This window comes from Xiphophorus maculatus, chromosome 22 (assembly GCF_002775205.1).
Source record: "Xiphophorus maculatus strain JP 163 A chromosome 22, X_maculatus-5.0-male, whole genome shotgun sequence".
In the NCBI taxonomy this organism is placed as follows: Eukaryota; Metazoa; Chordata; class Actinopteri; order Cyprinodontiformes; family Poeciliidae; genus Xiphophorus; species Xiphophorus maculatus.
The window spans coordinates 21,765,254-21,787,216 of record NC_036464.1 but is presented as its reverse complement, the minus strand read 5'-3'; the positions used below and the strand labels follow the sequence as shown (position 1 = coordinate 21,787,216).

General features: G+C 38.2%; 1 long non-coding RNA gene across 4 annotated transcripts in view; it reads right to left on the bottom strand.

Annotated features, from left to right (window-relative positions):
- The window catches only part of LOC111606623, a 117,178-nt gene that overhangs the window by 59,795 nt on the left and 35,420 nt on the right, over positions 1-21,963 (bottom strand). The window contains exon 4 of one of the 4 annotated variants that reach the window (XR_002752161.1): positions 13,127-13,271. The exons of the other annotated variants lie outside the window; for them this stretch is intronic. This is a non-coding gene — a long non-coding RNA (uncharacterized LOC111606623). The remainder of the gene's footprint in view (positions 1-13,126; positions 13,272-21,963) is intronic. 4 annotated transcript variants of the gene reach the window in all.

The following is a 21,963-nucleotide window of genomic DNA, read 5'->3' as shown; positions in this document are numbered from 1 at the left end:
GCTTGTTTTCTTTAATAATTCCTTAAAATTGATTTTTTTAAAAAAAGGTACTGGTGGATTATTTCACTTATAACATGGGAATAATGCGTTGTTGGAAAAAATCTGCACCACTTTTTATAATCAACATTAAGGACATATTTACTTAAAATGAGCTCTTGCTGAAAAGTTTACTTGCACATTAGTTGTGTCTTATTTCAAGTGTACCAAGATGTTTGCTCTAGAAACTAGACCAAAAACACACAGTAAACTTTTGTCTTTTTGCAGTAATGAAACTGCTGTGTTTCTTTCCTCGACGCCATTGTGCCGTTAGAAAGTCACAACTAATCGATGCACAGGTACAGAAATAATCCATCGTCATCACATAAACATGAGCAATTTGCACAAAAGTTGAAAAGCCTCAAAGATCAGTCTTTGCACGAACACATCAGAGGCATTGCAGCGTCTGTCGGCATGGAGACCGATCTGGTCAGGTGGGAGGTAAGGCTTGAGCCTTGCCCTTAGATTTCTGCTTTTTTTTTGTTTCCCCCTCCCCTCCCGTTTCATAATGTGTGTGTGTGTCTACTTGGTCTCTGCATCGCAGCACAGTGTGTGCACATCTGTGTGTTGGTGGCAAGCAGACGTCTAGCTGTCCTGATGTGAAACACTGCTGGCCTCCCACGGTCTAGGAGAAGAGACAACCACGAGTGGGACATGTCTCGACAACAAACACACACCACACAGTTTATGCAGTTGATAAGAAAGTGGTGGTGAGTTCTTTAATCCTTTTTCTTCTCTTTCTCTCTCTCTCACTGTCCAACCACCCATGACATGAGATTATCTCACTGCTCTCTGACAAAACAGTGAGATAATTTCAGTTTATTTTATACGTAAATCAAACTAGACTCACGATAGCATGGTAAAACTGATTATTTACTGTGGATTTGTTTTTGTTTTTGACTATAAATCTACACTGTAGTTTGAAAACTTTTGCTGTTTTTTTTTTTCTTTCTTTTTCTTTTTCTGGCAATGAGGCGAAAGGAGGCAGATGATCTTAGCGGATCAACATCAAAAGAAAAAGAGAAACATTTTCCTGACCCGTATTTGTCTCAACACATTCTAAATGGATTACTTGCGCAACATGAATAATAACGTGGCAAAATGAAGAAATGGCAAAATCCCACTGTAGCTCCACATCCGGAATTCACCAAACTCCCTAATCTGAACACAAACCAAACCACAGACATCAGAGCTGGAGTATTCAGTAAACGTCACAGTGGATGACTGTCTCCCTTTCTACAGAGGGAGGAAAACACAACCACACTGCCACAGTACTCATCCTGCTCCATATCGCTTCTTTTGATGCTTCCTTTTAATCACCCTTCACTGCTCCAGATTAAGCTCATTTTAACGTCAAATGAAGAGACACCGAATGACTACAAAATGCAGTTTTCAAATTAATATTTTACACGTCAAGAGAAAAATGCTGTACAAACAAAACAGTTTACTGTGTCACAAAAGCTTCATCCCTTCTTAAATCATGGTTTGACAGTCATTAATAGCTGTTTTTTGGGGGAGGTTTTTTGGTTCGGTTTCCTTATTCGCACCCAGGTTGGATTCCTGTCAGACGTGTGCAATCAAGAAATGATATAAATAGGACCTGTCTGCAGCTGGGCTAAAAGATCTGCAGTGACATTCAACAGGTCAAAATCAGATTCAGAAACAGCTATCAGTCTGGGGAAAAAAAGGCTTAAAAATCAATTCTAGGCCTTCAAGTCAACAGCAACGAGAGTCTATAACAGGGGTCTCAAACTCAATTTACCCGGGGGCCGCTGGAGGTAGAGTCTGGGTGAGGCTGGGCCGCAGTCACACACACGGTCTCCTCAGCCGAACCTTTCTGATTGCCTATTACCATATCTGGCCGTAGTCAGGTGCTGTAACAGCCGTAATTGTGTAGTGTCTCTTTAAGATTGCTAATGATGTCAGAAGTATGCGCCACGGCTTCTCTGTAGAGAGCGTGGGAGAAACGTGCTAGATGGACATGTTAGCTCCCTAACTTTTTAGTAATGTTACGGGTTGTTTGGACGCTGCTCAATTTTCATGTCTGATAATATAGCAGCCGTTCAACCGGGCTTTGTAAGGTTGGTGAAGAGCGTATTTATTAAAGGACAACACTGTGGAATTCCCAGTACCAGTGTGGTTGTGAGTTTTTTACCGTCCTGACGAATCTGCCGCCTCCTCTCCTCCCTTAAACACAACCCAAGCCTTACAGCGCCTAACCTTAATTACGTTACACTGATCAGCAACTTCCGGGTCGAGACTGGATGCTGAAGCATGTGAAGCGGGAGCGGACACGGAAATTGCGCATGTACCGCATGCAAATAATGACACATAGAAAATGCAAATAGGTCCCTTAGAGCAATATACTCCACTGTGATTGGTAAGTTCGTTCAGCTCCGCACACAACACTGAAAAGTGCCAATTATATCAAACTCGTGGGCCGCACTAACATTAAACTTTCATATTAAGGCGGGGGCCACAAACTATCGTCCCGAGGGCCGCAGTTGGCCCGCGGGCCGCGAGTTTGAGGCCCCTGGTCTATAACCACGCAGATAAAACCTTTTCCGAAGCGGCTGGACAACCAAAATTCATCAGTTTGCAACTGTGGTTAAAACTGTCCAGAGAAACTGAATTAGAATAATTTTGCACAAAAAAGAGGCAGCCGAAATTCCTCCAATGAGAATCTTTAAAAGACTAATTATTAGTACTAAGAACAGAATGTAAACCCAAAAGGCTTTTTCCAAAAAGAGAGCATGCTCATGGGCCCTTTGGTCAAATCAACACTTTGTTCTGCTACCCATGAATAATGAGAAGTGCAAAAACACAACAACGTAAGTTTGTGATGAGCAGGACTGATTAGAAATTAGCATTTGACAAATTTCACATGCTTCACACCGGGAAAGCTACAAGCTACAAGTGCATAAATTAGCAGATTTGCAGCAAAGGCTCTACTTTCCCACACGATACACTTGGTGATTAGGCAATTTCAGGCTTAAAATAAAAATGTTTTGTATTAATAATCACTCACTGAAAGCCAGAGTTGAGTTCTCAGGTATCAAAGGAGGAGATGTACACTTCACTAAATGCAACAACGTAAGTTTGTGCTGAGCGGGACTGATGAGAGATTTGCATTTGACAAATTTCACATGCTTCACACTGGGAGAGTTAGAAGAGCAACTGCATAAATTTAGCAGATTTGTAGCAAAGGCTCAGTTTTCCCACATGATGCACTCGGTGATTAGGCAATTTCAGGCTTAAAATAAAAAGTTTTGAAATACTGTTAACTCACTGAAAGCCAGGGTTGAGTTCTCAGCTGTCAGAGAAGGAGATGTACACTTCACTAAATGTTTGCTTTCTTCTGGTTTGATGGAGAATAAATTTTATGCTGACATGATGTACAACATTTTTTTCTGCTTTGACCAATATGTCAAATTATTCTTTTGACATTTTGCCACTTTACAACACCAAATTTCTGTGTGTTTTCTAGACATTTTATGTAATAGCGTAGCACATGTAGCACATAATTGAAGGCCAAGAAACACACCAGCCATTTATATCCAATCACATTCATGTGTTAAAATGACCCAGTAAAAGTCCAGACTTAAGTCCAATTGAACATCTACATCTGGACTTGAAGATTGATGAGTGTAGTAGAAACAAAATGGAAACCCTGTGTCATCTCCCATCCATTTTTAATGAAAGTATAGTTATTGCTGGTCTGTCTAATAATATCCCAAAATGACACACTGGAGTTTATGAAAACACTCAGAGAATATGAGCAAAACAAGACATGTTTTGAGTGACGCTTCACGAGTTTATGTCCCTAAAACATCCGTATCCAAAAGGCTTTAAAATGGTCGGCTCGTGTCCTGCGCAGTAATATTTAACGGCTCTCTTTCATCAGTGTTCGAATTTGAGGAAACATTTAATTATCCAACTAGCAGCGGTAGAAAAGAAATACTGTTTTTGATAAATGAACTTAAAAAACAACTTAAGCAGGACGTTTGAATTTAAAGTGCCAAGCCAGCATGAGAGCTTTATTGTTGAAAAAAAATATTTCAAGAGAAAATCAAAAGGGAAAATTGAAGAAATTAAATGTTTTATTAGTGTCAACAATCCACTAAACATGATGCTTTTTTATTCACACCAACCACAGTGTATTTTTTTTTTTTTTTACTAGAGCCACATTCACACGGCTGCTCTCACAAATGCACAGTTTGATGCGTTCGACCCGCCTCCAACGTACACCGTCTGATTCTTTTAGAGTAAAAAGGTTTTCGCAGTGGATTCCCAGAGGTTCCTTCGTGCAGGAAAAAAAAAAAAAAAAACGCTGCATGTTTTTTCCTTTGTGCGCGCTTCAGTTAACTCTAAAACAATAAACCTATACAGTGGTGGCTTTGTGGCGACTCTTCAGACATGAAGACCAGACCAACAAACCGGGCAAACAATTCTGGAACAAGTGAGCACAGCTCGAGAAAATGAATAGAAACACAGATTCCCTATTTTATACGGCTTGTGCCAAGTAGAAACACACTGGTGCATTCTACTCGGTTGAGAAAAAGGAATCATTTGATGTCAATGCCTTCTTTTTATTAATTAATTAATTTATTTATAAGGCTCTTTTGGCTGACTACTTGCTTTTACTTTATTTGTTTTTTTCATGTGGCTTTTGCTTCTGTTAGAAGTCTTGGGATTAAATGAAAACACCTGTGACCAAGTCTGCCGCAATAAGCGATTAATCAACTAATCGTAGGATAAATTAAAATGAGCTTCATCATTTCCATTCTGAAGATTAATATTTCTTGAAAGGCAATTTCATTGGAGACTTAATGATCCATTTTATTTAAGGTTTTGGGGGAATATTTGTGGTTTTTCTTTCTTTTGTTATTCATAGTTTTTGGTTACTGTGTTTTATTTTGGATATTTAAAATGTTTTCCAGTTCCAGCATTAAGAGTCCTTTACAAATTCAAAGTACATTACTCTTTGAGAGGGCGAACTTGCGCTGCTCTGCCATTATCATTATATTATCTTTATATTACATACGACAATATTATGGTTTATCGCAATAATTTCAGGGACAATTTATCGTCCAGCAGTAGCTGTTTTTGTGAGCTGTGAACATTAAAACGTTCCACCTATCGGCTCATTCGCTCTACGTAGGAATGGACATTTCTTCTATCAATCATCATTTAGCATAAAATATATATATATATTGTGATAACAATTTAGATTTATCATTTGTCTTGAAAAATTTCAACTCATTTCGTAAGAAAACTGACTGAAGTTTCATTTACTATTTTCTCCACTGTTTGACGAGAACATCAACAAGTTAATCTAAAAATAAAATTAAATGGGCGAAATATGTGCAGCTCAGTGATATAAATTACACTTCTTGTAGTAAGTCATTAAGAAGTCTTCTTCGAAGAACAACATTTGCGTTTGTGGCGCTGTGAATGCTGTCACAGCCATGCGGTTACCTAAAAGAGATTTTTTTTTGTGTGTAAATCATCATTTTCACAATAAAATTCAAAGTCCAGAACACCCAGGCTATAGCTGTGTGCGATTCAGTAAAACCTGATTTATGATAAGACTAGAGAGAGTCGAGGTATCTTTTTTTTTTTTCCCCGTCAGCCTTACTTTGTGCGCTCTCGGATGGCCCCGTATGTTCACCACGTCTGAAAAGTCGCCGCAAAGCCACCGCTGTTTAGGTTGTCATGTTTTAATTTCACGTGAAGCAGAGGTTGAGGGAATAATGCGTTGCTTTTAAGGCGGAGGAAATCTCCTCTGGAAACCCAGCACTTAAGCTTGGGACTGACTCAGCCGCTGCTGCGGTCAAAAGCTGTAACTGACTCAGACTTTGTTTTCTTCTCACATTGCACCTAAAACCCACGGAGAGTTCCCCACAAGCTCAGGTGGATGTGCAACAGCAGGAACTGCTTTATTTTTACATTTCCTTTTTTAGTAGAGTTTTGATCAGAGGTTCGCATCCAGTCACCAAGGACATGAATATAAGCAACGTTGGGTCTTTACTGATAGATTTGGACCGTTCCAGCTGCAGGATGGAATAAACATACAACAGACATCTTAAGTTAATTTATAAAATAAGTAGTTGGTGCAGAAGTTTGAATATATTATGCATACAAGTGCCTATATATGTACTGGCACTTGCAATTTGACCACTCTTCTTGGTTAGATAAACTGGACTCAGATTTCAGGCTTAGTCCGTAACTTTTCAACAGATTTAGATTCAACTCATCCCCTGATTCAACATTTTCTAAACCAGTTTTGATTTTTTTGGTTTGGATTCAAATCGAATCGTCTGACCCAGCCTGTGGCCCGGTTAGTGTTCAATGGCCGAAAAAGTGGGATTTTTGATCCGATAAAACAGTTTTGAGTGCCGCTAATGCACGACAGCCATCGACCGCTTACGGGAGCAGCACATTTACGCTCACCTGTGTCGAATGCTGTCGTTTGCAACTAACCAGGACCGCATTTCAAGGAGAAACTACTGAAACGCCTGTTTGGAAGCTAGCTTAACGTCGACACAAACCTGTATGGTCAATAGAAGACGAGGCATAAGGTATTTGGCCACAGTGGCAGAACAGAAGTTCAAGGAGACTTAGGAACGCTGTACCAAGTGTGCACAGTGATGGTGGCATCATTCTATAGCAGCTCCGATCTCCAAATGTTTTAATTTTACCTTAATGCAACAGCAAGACTGTTGAAATGAAACGTGGACATCCTGGATGCTTCCACAGCTCTGTCCAAATCAAAGCCGGTTTTGGACAGAATAACTGGTAAGCAACTGGAATGGGGTATTCAAAGCCCTGACCAAACACCTATTTGCTTTTAAGCATTGGGTTTTTAAACCGGCTTCCTAAATGGACACCAACTTATTTCAATAAAAGTTTGACAAGTCCACCAAAGGAGTGGTCAAATATCCAGGAATATTTATGCTGTTGAGAAATACAACTTGCTACGGGATTTTTTTTTTTTTTTTTTTTTGTCACAGTAAAGTCAAACTTGATTCCTAAAACCACATAAGATGTTTTCTCCACAGTAGAGGCTCTTCATTCAAAAATAAACATAATCCTCTGCAAAAAGGAAAAAAGTGTAGAAATTCAGAATTGCGACTGAGATTCAGAGAACTTTATGTGACGCAAAGATGGGTGGAGGGTTGGTGCTCCAAATGTCTCTTCATAAAAGCCAAACAATGAAGCCTTACGGTTCTAAAGTTCAGTTTTCATCTAAAGTGGCCGATGTGGTTGTTTTAGTGGTTACAGTTTGCAGAGCCGCGAGCCCATCGGTCTGTCTGTTGTCACTTAAAGGACGGAAACACATTTTTTACTCATCAGTTGACGACTTACTGCACACGCTGCAGAAAACGCACGCGTTAGCTTAAGCTGGGAGTAGCTGAGGACGAACTGATCACGGTAAATGTCAAATGTCGCCTTTGTTTTCCTTCGGTGCGGAACGTCGAGGATTTGGTTCCCAGTCGCTCCACAAGCAGCTCACGTTTGTTTGCACTGCATCACGACGGTCCACCATGTTGGATGGAAATTAAGCCCCTCATGCTGCCCCACCTATATATCTGCTTAGCTGTTCAAAAAATATATACAGTACAGACCAAAAGTTTGGACACACTTTCTCATTGAATTCAATGAGAAAGTGTGTCCAAACTTTTGGTCTGTACTGTATATACTGTATATAAAAATCATGCTGTTCTCCATCAGGCTCTCCACGGGGAGCAGAAAAAGGGAAATGCACAATATGTGTTGGTGCTGTTGAATTGCACGCAATTTTAAACTCTGAGGACTGCTGCTATTGCAAACATCTCCCACGCAATTTCCTGTCTCACCTGCTCATAGCAACACAAAATGAGTTAAGATTTCAGTCTGAAAGTCTCTTAAACAAGCAGCTGATAACTATTTTAAGGTTTCAAAACATCTGTCTTGTGTCTGATTGTCAATTTCTCCAGCAACTGGTGTAGTTAATGTTCCTGGATGATTATACTTGTCAGCAAACTTTCAAAGACAAAAGAAAACGGACTGAAATCACACTTTAGGCTTATGTGAAGAGAGTTTCACTGGAAATCTCTGCTTCTATTCCTTTCTCTGTGAGTGGTCAGGGTGGTCCTGGCCAGGATTCCCAGTTAGTTAGAGAGATGTTGATCGGAGCCGATGAGTAACGGGACAGCGCGGCTCTCAAATGACTCGAGGCTCCACTTTACCGCTGACGCGGCTTGAGATCTGCAAAAGGCTGGAGAGAACAGTGGCAAGGCGACGAGTTGGCCTCTGATGAATCAGCAGGCAGGAGGGGCAGACGCTCAGAGCGTTCCGCGAACACGAACGTTTTACCAGCTTTTAAGGTGAACCAACACTTTTTCTTTTTTTTTCTCTTTCTTTAACACCTTCTTCTGAAAAACAAAACTGAAAAAAGGCTTGTGGGTTTCAGACAAGGCTTTACTATTTAAGGAGATGTGTTTGGCAGGAGGCAGAGATGCTACCAGCAGATTTTTAAACATTTTCTCTCCGGCTGCCCACACACTCTTCTCACCTGAACTCTAAACAACTTCTCTGACTTATCTGCTTCATTTTCTGTCATTTTCATCTCTCTTGCATGCCTCCTCTGCACCTTTTCAAGTTGGAGCGGCCATTTAAAGGTTTCTTATCTGGTGGCAACAACGCCTAGCTCTTCCGATAGTATTTTAAATGTAGCCTCTGGCTTCAAATCTCAATAAAGGTTGATTTTTAAATATATACATATATATTAATGTGAAGAATTAAGCAAGTCAGGACTGACTGACTGACATTTAGACCATAATCACGTTCCCAACAAGTGTACAGGTCATAAACACTGTGTTGCTTTTAACGTGACAGACCAAAACAAAGGTTTGGTGAAGTGGGAAAAACAAGATTCACAGATTCATGTTTTTTTTTATTGTTTTTTTTTTTATTTTGACTCGAGTGTTTTACTAAAATTGTAAAGTGTTGTGCAAAATTTAAATAAGTGTCCTTCAGTCTGACACCCTGAAATAAAATGCAAGAGTAGAAAGCAATTGTCTCCAGAATGAACATATTTAGTATAGAGAGTTTTCCATCTGTTTCAAGTGACAGGAAAACATGAATCAAAGAAGCAGCCAAGAACTCCGGAGGAACTCCAACGAGAGAATTCATCCGCAAAACAACTACTTGTCACTCACTCCACATGTCTGTCCTTAGTGGAGGAGTGGCAAGAAAAAGAAACATTGTTGAAAGAAACCCATCTCGGTGGTAAAACATAGTAGCGGCAGCATCATGTTCTGGAGAGGCGTTCTTCAACAGAGCCGGGGAGGCTGGTAACACTTTACACTAAGATTAATAAAGTTAAATTCAGGTTAAATTCCATGCCGAGAACATCTGTGACGAACTTTTTTCCACAGTCTCGACACAGATCCTTAATCTGATCTGACAGCACTTGAGTTATTTTTGGGAAGAATATTGGACAAATAAAACTCTGAAATCCAGATGTGCAAATCTGGCTGAGACATATTCCCAAAAGATTTGCTAATTCATCGTGGCAAAAAGGTGATTCCGGAACGGACTGAGCCACAATTTTCTTCCAGAAAAGCAAAAAAAAAATTTTTATTAAACACCCCTATAATTTTGCACTAATTTGAGTCGATCTGTCAATTAATAATTGAGATATGTTTGTGAGTTGAACATGACAACATGTGGAAGGTGTAAAGGTTGCTGTGGATGACAACAATTGTCCTGAGGTTTTCACAGAGTAACTGTGTTTTGCTATGTTGTATGTACAAGTAAATGTCTGCAACTGCGAAACAAAGCAGCTTATGAACCAAATTCAACTCACACACAATTATTCTCTATTGTAAAGCCACGTTTCTGCATATTTTTAAACTCTGGCAGATACAAGAAAAAAAAATAAAAAATAAATCCCTGTGTGCTGTTCACACTATTTACACACTATTTACAGCTGCGTGCAGCATTCAAATGAGTTTTTTTTATAAACTGACGTTCAAAGGTCACACTCCTCTTCTGTAAATGCCAAGCTCACAACATGTGGAACATCAGGAAATGCAACTAAACTGCAAAAAGGAAAGTGACATTTCTGTCACAAGAGTCGGGCCAGGTGGTTATTATTTCACTCAGCTCAATGCATGACTGGCGAAGAGGTCTGCTTTAAAAAAAAATATGAACTGCAAAATAATCCATCTTCATTAATGGATCTCGGATGGACAAACAGCGTAAAGGCGGCTGTTTGTGTAAGCGGTACATTCATGGGTCAAAATGTTCCTTTAGTGATTCTAAAAATCATCTAACCTGAAAAAGAAAGTTAAAAACATCTAGTTCAATCTCAGACTTTTGAAATCGGGGTCGCTCTCAAAGCCTGCGTGCGTTTTCGAAGGTCTCTGCAGCTGGAAGCGGCAACCTGGCGAATAAAACGCAGCTGTTGTCCATTGAGTTTAATGTGTGCTACTTGATTATTGGTTGTAAATTGTTTACTTCAGTTGAATAAAACAAAGATTTTCTCACACAAAAAAGAAATAGTTTCTCACCAATCAACCCCGATCTGCTGTTCGAAAAAGGTCGACTCATTTGCGCGCAGATTTGTTCTCCGGCGGTTAAACGGTGATTCAGATTAAATTATAAGTGGAAGCTCTGCAATTTTTTTATTTTTTTTTTTTAGATAAATGAAAATGACAAGGACATGACATGAACCCAGCACCAACCTACTGACTTTAGATCAAAATAAATCATCTTCCTACAGCTGCATATTCAAAAACTTTCACCAAAGTAGACATGGACACAAAGGCAACGTCCACCTTGTGTCCACTTAGTGATCGTTTAGGTAACGATCCCCAAGTGTGGTCCAACAGTTTTCATTGAGATCAGATTTTTTTGTTTCTTTTGTTGTTGTTTTTTTTAGAGTGGCTGTTTTTCGGAATCCATCAGAATCCAGAGTGAATAGTCTAGAATAGCCTGAGCCGCACACACACGGACACATGCAGCACTTTTCAGAAAAACTGTGCCTAGCTTCACAAACAGTATCTGCTGTAATATTTAACCATGTTGTTGTGGAAAGACTTTTGATTTTTTTTTTTTTTTTTTTTTAGTAACAGGAAGCCAGTAGCCTATAGAGTGCGAATAAAGAGACACAGCTGAAACCATGAATGCATGCTTTTAGGCAACGGAGGCGCAAACGCAACATCTGTCATGCTTGTTTCGTCCGTTGTTTACAACTTTCCCGTCTCCGCCGGCGCAAAAAAAAAGGTAAAACCGTCACATGCAGTTATGTAAAAATCAGAAGTGCGGCGACGTGACCCAATGAGACTGATGCTTCTTTAGAAAAACATCTGTTTATGTGTTTGTGTGAAGATGACAAGGACATGGCATGAAAAACAAATCTGAAGTGATGCGACTCATGCAAAAAAGAAAAAGTATCAGATAAGTGTCACATATGGGGAAAATAAATTGGATTAGAAGGATTTTTCTTCCTGCAGTGAGAACACAGGTTGATTCTGATTTAGCTGAAACAGAGCAAGAAGTTATCAGAGAATATAATGTAGCAAAGCTGCTCTGTTTGTCACAGAACCTGAAGAATGAGGAACCGCTGGCCGCCTTCAGCAAACTTCAGAGTGAGGTGAGGGTCTCCTCATCATACAGGGAACACACACACACACACACACACACACAGAGAGAGAGAGACTGGTGTTCGAATCACAAGCTCTGCTACTTGCTAATAGAAAGTAATTAAAGCTGACCACTTTAAACTGCCACCGTCAGCACGGTGTGTACAAAGTAACAATAAATCACAGAAGGGCTCAGTGTTCAGAGCGAAAATAAATGAATGATTCACCAGTTTGACATTAACTAACCGCAAATCAGCTGAGAAACGTCGAATTATACAACTGAATTGGTGAGAGGAGACATCATCCTGTGACCCTGAAGTCGGGGGCTCGATTACAGCTCTCTCCAGTCGCATGACCATGTGCCCATGGGCAAGGCAAATGGGCGTGGCTCTGGTGTAAAGAACTTCTAGTAGTTAGTATGACTTATATTCTGAGATATAGTAGAGAGCTACATTTTATCTTGTAAAAGGACTAAATGAAATATGTTGCAGTTCCTTTCAATAATTTTACTTTACAATAATCGTCTTGTTATTGTGAGGACGTCTACATTTTTTTATTTCTCGAAAAAGCAGAAAATCTACATTTTAAATATCCTCATTTCTGCTTAGAAGGAAAATATAGTTGACTGAGTGCCACATTCAAGGGTCCTCCAACTCTTGTTTACCTAAATAAATGCAAACATGTCGTTTCTTCTTTGAATCACACTAATAATAGAAAAATAAAGGTAAAAACAAAAAGATTACACTCATCTTAAAATAGCAACCAGGAACAACTCGTGTCTATTTGGCTAATCGGAGACGGACTGAGTCATTTGATTAAACCTGTCCTTAACTCGTGACCTAGAACCTGTGTGAGTTATGGTTTCTTAAATATGAAATTGCTTCGATGCATTCAGAACAATATGCAAACACACCTCAGTGTTGTCCTGGTGAATAAACCCAAAAGCTCAAAGGTTTCACTGAAGTTTATAGAAAATAGTTAGAACTTTAAATTTAAATAGATAAACTAGCTCCCTTCCTTACACTCATTGTAAAAAGTCATTTGCAAAAAGAGCCACTAATAAGATAGTGCCATCGAATCTAGATTTTTTTTTTAACAAACTTCAATCCCACAAACTCTATTTAAGCCGGTAGACAATTTGAAGAATTCCCTTTAAATCATACGCTTCTGCAGCAGTTTTTAAAGATGAACTAACACATCTAATATTTACTTATTATAACAATTAAAAGCTTAAATGTGAATCAATAGAGACGAGGGGCTAAACATGACAACAGATTTATCACATCAGTCAAGGTGACCCATTTAGTTCCTCCGAGCCAAAGGCCTCCATCCAGTCGGTAAACATGATTATGAGACGTCCAAATGAAAGAGCGTGCTGATGGATACACAGCTGAATGTGTGTGTTAGAAAAAAGGAGCGAGAGAAAGAGAGAGGTGAATAGGTGTGGGAGTGTTTACCTGCGTGAGACTGGATGAGGGTGGCAGCAGCTCTGGGTGGGGAGCCGTGTGTGCTCTAACCGGGGCGGGATGAGTCAGAGCGGTAACAATATCTCATTTCCCTAAAGCTGGTCCTGCTTCGCAGCAGGAACCCTCCCCTGGTTGCCTAATGATGTCCAAGACGACACAAACATCAGGTTGAAATTTTTAACCACTCAGTAACAAGTTATTCAAAAAAAAAAAAGAAGAAAAAAAAGGTTGCGTTCATGCTTTATGTGAAATAAACCTGAACATTACCGAGGTAACGCGTCCTCTGGGAAATGCCCTGGTTCTTTTTTTTTTTTCCAGACAGACGTAAACAATGAGACAGAGACGTGTGTGTTTGGAATAAAGCTATTGATCCAACAACACCTCACATGGAGGCTTTACATAACCCTCATGAAAAAATAAAAACAAAAAAATCACGCATTGCTGGCAGGGAGCATTGTTTCACTGCATCATTTAAAAAATCTGAACGTCCAGCAAACGAGAGGAGAAACATTTTGTGTGAAGGTTGAAACTGAATCTTGTTAATTACACTTACTTTAGCTATCCCAGTGGTCAGCAACCTTTAAAATCATTTGAGCCATTTTTCCCCCAGTGCTCCTGTCAAATAAAATATATAAAGAGCCATATTGATTAATTATAAGCATTGAGTTTTTTTGTTATCATATGTGATTCAGCACATCTTTTACTGCCTGATTCATTTCATTGTTTATATAATTTTTGCAATTTATCCATCAAGTAGAGTTGTGCCGTCAGCATTTTCCCTTATTCCCGGATATGAGGACCATGGGAATAAATCTTATCTCTGTACCTCGGAAAAAAAAAAAAAAAAAAAAAACAGAGAGAAAATTGAACCTTTGAAATGCTCTGAAAAAACAAGTATTATTCAAAGCTTTCTAAACTGTCAGCACGCTTTGCGCAGCACTCAAGTGCTTGGCACTGTCTTCTCCGTGCAACTCTCCACGCTTGCACAGTCCCTGGTAATAAGCCCCACTAATGGATTTCAGATGTCACAGCAGGAGTGGACGCGCTGATGCGTTCATGCAACAATTATATCCAGACACACAAACGGAGAATATACGACTGTGTTCACATTTCAGGAAAAACACTAAGCCCCATGGAAACTTTTACAACATGTTTGACAGAAGAAAAGAAAGAAAAAAAAAGAAAAGAAAGAGGGTAAAATAAATATGCACTGTACGCAGGAAAAGCTCGACTATTTTCCAGTAAAGTGCCGTTTCATTCCCGGGCCTCTTTGTTCAAACAAGATTTTGTGTATTGATGCGCTCAGTGTTTCGGGACTGATTTCTTTTTTTATGCAAACAATTTTACGCATATTACGCGTAGGGCGTGTTTTTGTTTTGTTTGTTTTTTATGCATACGCACACAGAGTGTTTGTTTCCGTTTGTGATTGTCTCTAAAAATACAGCAGTTATCCAGTGTTGTTAGTTTCCTTCTTCCCTTCATAGAAGCTTCCTAAAAGGCCAAAAATAAATAAATAATGACAGAGGATGATATAGTGCCAAATTCCCAAATTAGTCACCATTCATGTTTACTTAATCATTGAGAACTGACAAACTTTTAGTATTTTTGATCATTTCAAGTGTACTAATATTGTTGTGCACTTGAAATGAGACAAAACTAACTTACAAGTAAGTTTTGAGCAAGACACAGAAGCTTGTTTTAAGTCAATAATTGCTTACATTTTTTTTATTTTTAAAAGTACTAGTTCCACTGGCAAATTATTACAATTATAAAAACACATTTTTTCCATGTCAGATGAAATAATCTGCCTGTGGAACTAATGCTTTGTCATTAATATTAGGAAATAACTGACTAGCTCCAATTTTTTTTGCTGAAAAGTTACTTGTAAGTCAGTTTTGTCTCATTTCAAGTCGACTAAGACATTTGAAGAAACTCGACCAAAAATACCGTGTAAGATTTGGTGTTTTTGCAGTGTGTAATCACCCTGGATCACTCTGATGCACTCACATTTGTAGAGGGAAAGACTAAACGCAAAAAGCAAATATTGAGGAATACTTAAAAAAAAAACAACAACAACAAAAAAACACTGAATGTCAAAGAAAAAAAACAAAACAATGAATAAATCAATCTCTGGATCAGATTCTGACAATCTGCAGCTTTCCGAGAGTGTGACAGTGAAAACAGAACCATACAGAGAGACGATAAAAGTTCCACTTTGACAAAAAACGCACAATTAACACAGAGCAACTCATAACCACAACAACAACGCAGCTCTGCTTTGATGCCCACGGCTTGCTTCGCGAGGGGAGCCGTCATTTTCCCCTGATAAGAGAAATTGTGTTTGTATGAAAGTATCAGACTTATTGTGCAGTTTCATTTGATGCAGCCACCAATTTCAGCAGGGGGAAGGCCGGAGTAATTTCTCTTGGAGGAAGGAGTTAACGTGAGGAACGGCTGAATGCAGGTAGAGTTGAGTTTATCCAGAAGAATTACTGTGCAAATCAATACAGTGCTGCATAATTACATCACAGAGGCTGAAAACTAATTAATTCAGACTTTGTTTTTGTTTTTTTTCTAGGATTAAACTGCACAGACAGCGTCTGACTTGTTCCTTTGTGAGGTTATGGCGCGTCGGCGCAGGCCTACTTTATGTCAATAATAAAACCGGCCGAGCTCATGAGCAGCGTACAGTTACAGTGATATGCAAAGGCATGAAACAGAAACGGCAAAATACAAAACACGCGGAGAGCGGCCTTTACGGTGCAGCAACGTCTTTTTCTAATGCCAACAATTGCAAACTTTTTACATTTCCGTTTTTGACAGAGTAGACAGGAGAATTTCAAAACGAGATCCCCTTTTTAAAGAAAAAAAAAATCAGACAAATTATTCAATAAATTTGATTTCTTTTTTCCCCAGTTTGTATTGAGCCATTTGCAGCCTAGTTTGAATAAAATGCCACATGTAGTGGAAAAAAACCCCAAAAACTCAACTCCATCTTAATGGCTGGAAGCTTGGAAATAAATATATTTGATCATAATTCAGTATATACTGAGAACTCAGAATGATTTATTTAAACTGTCAAAATCAAAATATCATTTAATTTCATGAGGTTTTCAAAACAACAGGAGTTTGGAAAAGGCAAATACAATGAGATAGCAAAAGATGCAAGTGAAACACAAACACACAGAGGCTGAAAATGAACATAAAAGATGTAATAACTATGTTTGTTCAGCTACAATGCTAAGGATATGATTTAGCACAAATTTAAGAAATTCAAATTACATGCACTTCTGTTTAAATATTGTTTATGCTCCCATTATAAACAGGGCTGCATTTGTCTGAAAGAAATTTAAAACTGCACATCAAATTTGTTTCCCCCTCATACAGGTTTGAAAGCTCATATTAAATCGTTGGAATGGAATATTTTTTTTATATTATTAAATTAAAAGATTATGAAATAGTTATTTATATTCTTGACATCTATTTTAACATCTTCACCCTGCCTTTATTGTAAAAAAATAAAATAAAATAAACTGCAATAAAAAGAAAGGGCCTCAGAACAAAAGGATAGCCGAGCAGAATTAAGCATTCTGAAAGTGATTTTAGTTTTTTCATGTTTTGTCTAGTTTTTCTTTCCCCACTACAACATCTGGTTCTCAGATGAAGCAGAGTGGGAGCTCCTCAGACTCAAATAAAAGCAACAACATAAAATTTTTATTTTTTTTTTAAAACACACACACACACGCACAAAAAAAAAACAAAAACAACAGCGCGACACCTACACACTTCTTAGCTGCTCCAATTCAACCTTTAGCATTTCTAATATCCAGTTTGTGCTGAGTTAAAGCGAGACAAAGCAGCGGGGTGAATATCGACGTCCTGGAGACCGCAAGTGACTCAGAAGCATAAACACACACACACACACACACACAAGAAGCAAAAGAAGAAGAAAAAAGATGTGAAACTTTATATATTCTAAGTTCAAAGAAAATGAAATTCGAAGACTGCAGTAGATTGCACAGATGAACGCTTGTTTAGGCTTGTTTACGTCTGTTTTTGGATTTTCCTGCCCCAATTCTTACTGTCAGAGGCAGTAATGACTCAGGTAAACCAGATCGATTTCTTCCAGGCTTTTGCTTCCATCCGTAATATTAATATTGGTATTATTATTAAAGTAATATTACACAAATAAACAAAATGAGGAAATGTCTTCAATTTAGTCAAATCATTCACTTTTGCAACAGGATACAGTAAATGTAGGTTTATTGAATTTGTAGGGAATTCCTGCTTGTGTGAAATTGAATTCCCCTGCGTGCAGGTGGGTGGGTGTGTGTGTGTGTGTGAGAGAGAGAGAGAAAGAGGGAGTAAGTGTGTGACAATGAGAAAAGGAAAAACAACCCCAAAATGTCAAATGTCTGCCTTCTCATCACACAGGATGCTTATCAAGCTGTGACATTTTGATTATCTGCTCTTGTTGTTTGTGTTGTTTACTCGGTGCCCACGCAGGATGCAGCCAACGGCATCATGGATGTTCGCGGCTCCTTCTGTCCCACATTTATCATTTGATCTGTTATTAAAATCACCACATGGTTTTGTCATAAAAAAAAAATACAAAAACAAAAGAAGCGAGCAAAATAAACAAAATGCGGCTGCGGGTAAAATTAGAGCTCATTTGGATCCATATGAAAGTGAGTCAAATTTCAAAAAGCGTTTTTGGTTATTGTTTGTTTTTTTTTTTTGTTTTTTTTTAGGTAGCCTGAAGGCCATGGGTTTTTTTTTTTGTTTTTGTTTGTTTTTTACAATCCTCATTTGAAGACGTCTGAGAATGAAACAAAATAATAAAAAAAAAAATGCAGCGTAACTTTAGGATAAAAAGAGCGCACTTTTGTTGCGCTGATATCTTAGAAAAGTATAAGCGCAAAGGAATCGAGCCGATAACGACGCGATAAGTAATGAGACATTTAATAAGATTTCACTTTACAGCAGAGACATGCAGACTGTCTTCTGTCTCTGGTGCGTTCACGGACAGCCTCTCCTTCCCGACGGGACTGGAGTTTGAAAGGCCGTCGGATCTCCGTCCGATTTCCTGCGTGGATAACAGAAATGCTGCACACATTTCTCCACTTAATGTGCAATAATTTTAAAAGAAGGGCTTCGTTTTGTGTAGTTTTTTGTGGGTTTTGTTTTTTTTTACTTATCCGAGTCGTTTTTCTGCATTTTGGTGACGCAGAAAGACTTTCACAAAGCAATTTGGGGGAAGGAGGTGAAATTAGGTTCGAGGAGAAATCCCATTTGAGAAAACGGAATATTTTTTTTGCTTGTTTGAAAATATCCAAATCTACAGAATTACAATCCACCTAGTGAAATACATCTCCATGTGTGACTATTAATAATAAAAACATAATTTTAAAATGGATTCTCACTCAAGCCAAGAGAGTTCAATTTTAAAAAAAAAGAACATACAAAAACTATTAGTATGGCCATTTCTTTCTGCGCGTACATGTATAATTCTTCTTATACACTTTTCTATTTTTAGAGCAAATATTTGTTAACATAATGGTTATTTTTGAGGTTTAAACAGTCGCTTTAATCCACCTCGCATTCGTTTCGAAATCCCTGCTCCGATTAGGGAAAAAATATTCCCGATTTTAAATTCATAAAACAAACTATTATTTACAGAACACACTGCGTGGGTTGTTAGTAACTATATTAAATATTTCAATTTATAAAAGCCAAAAAAACAACATCTCGGGGTATGAGATACTTTTTTTTCCTTCTCCATGTTGACTTAAAACCCTTTGATTAAATGTTGTAAAGAGCAGCAAGTACACATTATAAAATTAGTCAAAAAAAATTTAACACTTAGAAATATAGAAAATACGACCAAGTATTTTAATAAATACCAGCACGAGATGGGGAGCATGCATCAGCTGCGTGAATTTACACAACTACATGGAAGTTTTTAGTAAGCTTACATCGATTTGGACCGAATGTGCCCCATTTTCCCGACAATAACAATCATTTGAAATCAACCTAATCCAATTGCCAAACTGATTTTAGTTATTCAGATCAATACATAAATAGACAAGTGGTTAAATTGTACAATTAATGTGCCGTTTGGATCGGAACTAGAAAAGAAAAGCGTTCAAGAAAGAGACGGTGGTGGTGGGGGGGGAGGATATTTTGGTATTAGGTGGGAAGGAGTCGCCCTCTAGTGGTCGAGAAATATTTACACCATATTATTTTTGGCTCATCTACCTAATTTATTCTGCTAGTCAGCTCCTCTGGGTTTCTCAGTCTTTCTGACGCATTTTGATGTTTTCAAAGAGTTACCATGGCAAAGACTGTACGTCACCCAAATGTGTTATCAATTTACTTCCACGGCCCTACAGAGTGAGCTTCTGCCCCCCACATCACGGGTCAGCTCTCCTGATGACACATGGTAACTGCCATGAAGTGGAAACAGTCAGACTGTGCTAGTGTTTCCTGGAAAGCCAGAAGACTTCTGCGCGATCAAAGTAACAAAAACACAGGAAGGCTTTCTTTTCTGTTAAAGCAACAATAGCATCACGACATGAACCCATTGCTCCGGCAACAGATGGTAAAGAAGCCCACAGTCGTCAAATTGGACTATTTTCTACGCAATGTCCTGCTGGAGGAGAAAATGCAAAATGCCTTCATTAAGATTAGATTTTTTTTTTTTTAAGAGAAGACCTGCGATGGTACAGATTTCTCCAGCTAAATCCAGAAGAAATATGACATCACTGGCACTGCGAAAACATTTTGGGCCGGATGGGGCCCGTGGATTATCCGGGGTTGATGCACCAACTCTGAATCCTGAATAGAGTTTTATTTAAATTCATCTAATCTTGAAATCTAAACCCTTAAAAGCCCCCCCCCCAAAAAAATCTTGATATTTATTATGATTTTTTTTAAAACAACCTAATGACCTGTAAAGTTATGTTTTCAATGATCTATTTACCAAAAATTATGTTACAACATCCAACATTTACACCTAACAAAAATTAGTGCTTCTGCTTTTTTATTTAAAAACATTAAAATTGTGACACCAGAGGACGAAGAAAGAAAAAGGATGTCTTTAAATAAATACATTAACAAATTAATTTTGAAACTCATCCAAGTTGCACATTTTTATGAACATTTTAATGCATAAGTAGATCTACTGATGTTAGTGAACGCACTCTTCAGATTTGTGAATGCAAACCTAACCTGTCAACATTTGTTATGACATTTTTTTTTTTTTTGTATGTGTCTGAATGGCTTTATCATGTGGGAATAAATACAAAAAAATAACAGTTTCTCCCAGCATAATTATCACATCCATCCGGTTTCCTGCTGTATCTACACCTTTAAGCGACCGAGTCCTAATCTTTATAACTTGCAATTAATGCAGCATTTTTTACGGCATAAACACAAGCCGGATTCAGCAGTTCCCATGGCAATAATTCCCAGAATGAAAGTCCAGAGTTTCCAGAAACCCTCCCCTCTCCACGGCTTTGTTCTGCAGGTCGGGGACATCTGAGGAAGGAGCCGGCAGCATGTCATCGAGAACGCAAAGCAGGTGGAGAGACGTAGAGCCGAAACCGTGTGGTTAGAACGGGGAGAGCAGAGGAGGATTTCAGAAGCTCTAAAGTTTTTATTTCTTGTGCTTCGTACCAAGAAACGTGTAAGATATTTACAAAAGAGATTTACAGGAAACAGAGAAACAAAACTGGGACTTTTTTTTTCTGTTTTTTTTTTTTTGTTGTTTTTTGTTTTTTGCAGAGCTGTAAGGTTTTTGGTCCATGACCTTCAAGAAAGTGATTTGCCCCACCATCTTTCCAACAAAATCCTGTCAGTATGTTATGCATTACTCACTGTGGCCTGTCTCTTATTTAGAAGAAATGACTACTCAAAGTAAGTTCACGCAGAACTGTTTGTCTTGGCAATAAGTGACCTAAAAAGCACAAAACAAAAAAACTGCACCCAAGTATTTTGGAGTGCTTTGGAGGCAATCTTATCTGACGTCGATTGCATCTGTGAGGATATAATAAGTACAGTGCCGCATATATTTACTAATATCCTCAGTAGGTATGTGTAAAATAAGTTAAAATTGATTAATCTTCTACCATATTAACAGAAGACTTAAAAATGTAGTAAACATTCACCCTATAATTTAGGTACATTTATTCAGTGGGAGTAAAATAAATTCTACAAAATTGCTGTTGCCGTGATCGCCTAACAATCCCTTTAAAATAAATATAAAGCCAATATTGGCTATTTTAACAGGAGGATTATCCCAATTATATGACCAAATCAACAATATTTGATAATCTTAGTCCCAGATCTAAATCCTATATAAAATATAAAAATTTTTATATAAAAAAATATACAAATCCAGCACACTCCATCCTTGTAAAACGGTACGGAAGACAAAATGCTGTCCTAATTGTAAAAATATTTTGTATCACAAAGCACTGATAGAAAGAGTATTTATGCAAATTCAACTAGAGACACACACATTTTGAAGCTTTTTAAACATCATCGGGGGTTCCTTCAAATTCACCTGTGGCTTGATGTCAATCAAAGCTAAACAGCTGCTTAGCAATGCCCTCAAACCAGAAAGTACTTTTATTTATTATAAACGCTATAATAAACGTCGATAAACCACTAATCTAAGAATCAGAACTAAAGACATTAAGAATACATTATGTTAAAATGTAGACAGATTAATTCTCTATAAAGAAAATGAATGAAGATGGAGTACAGCTGTTAGACGTTGCATGCTGGGTAAATCAAGAAAATGAAGCGCTGAGGCCACTAGAGGC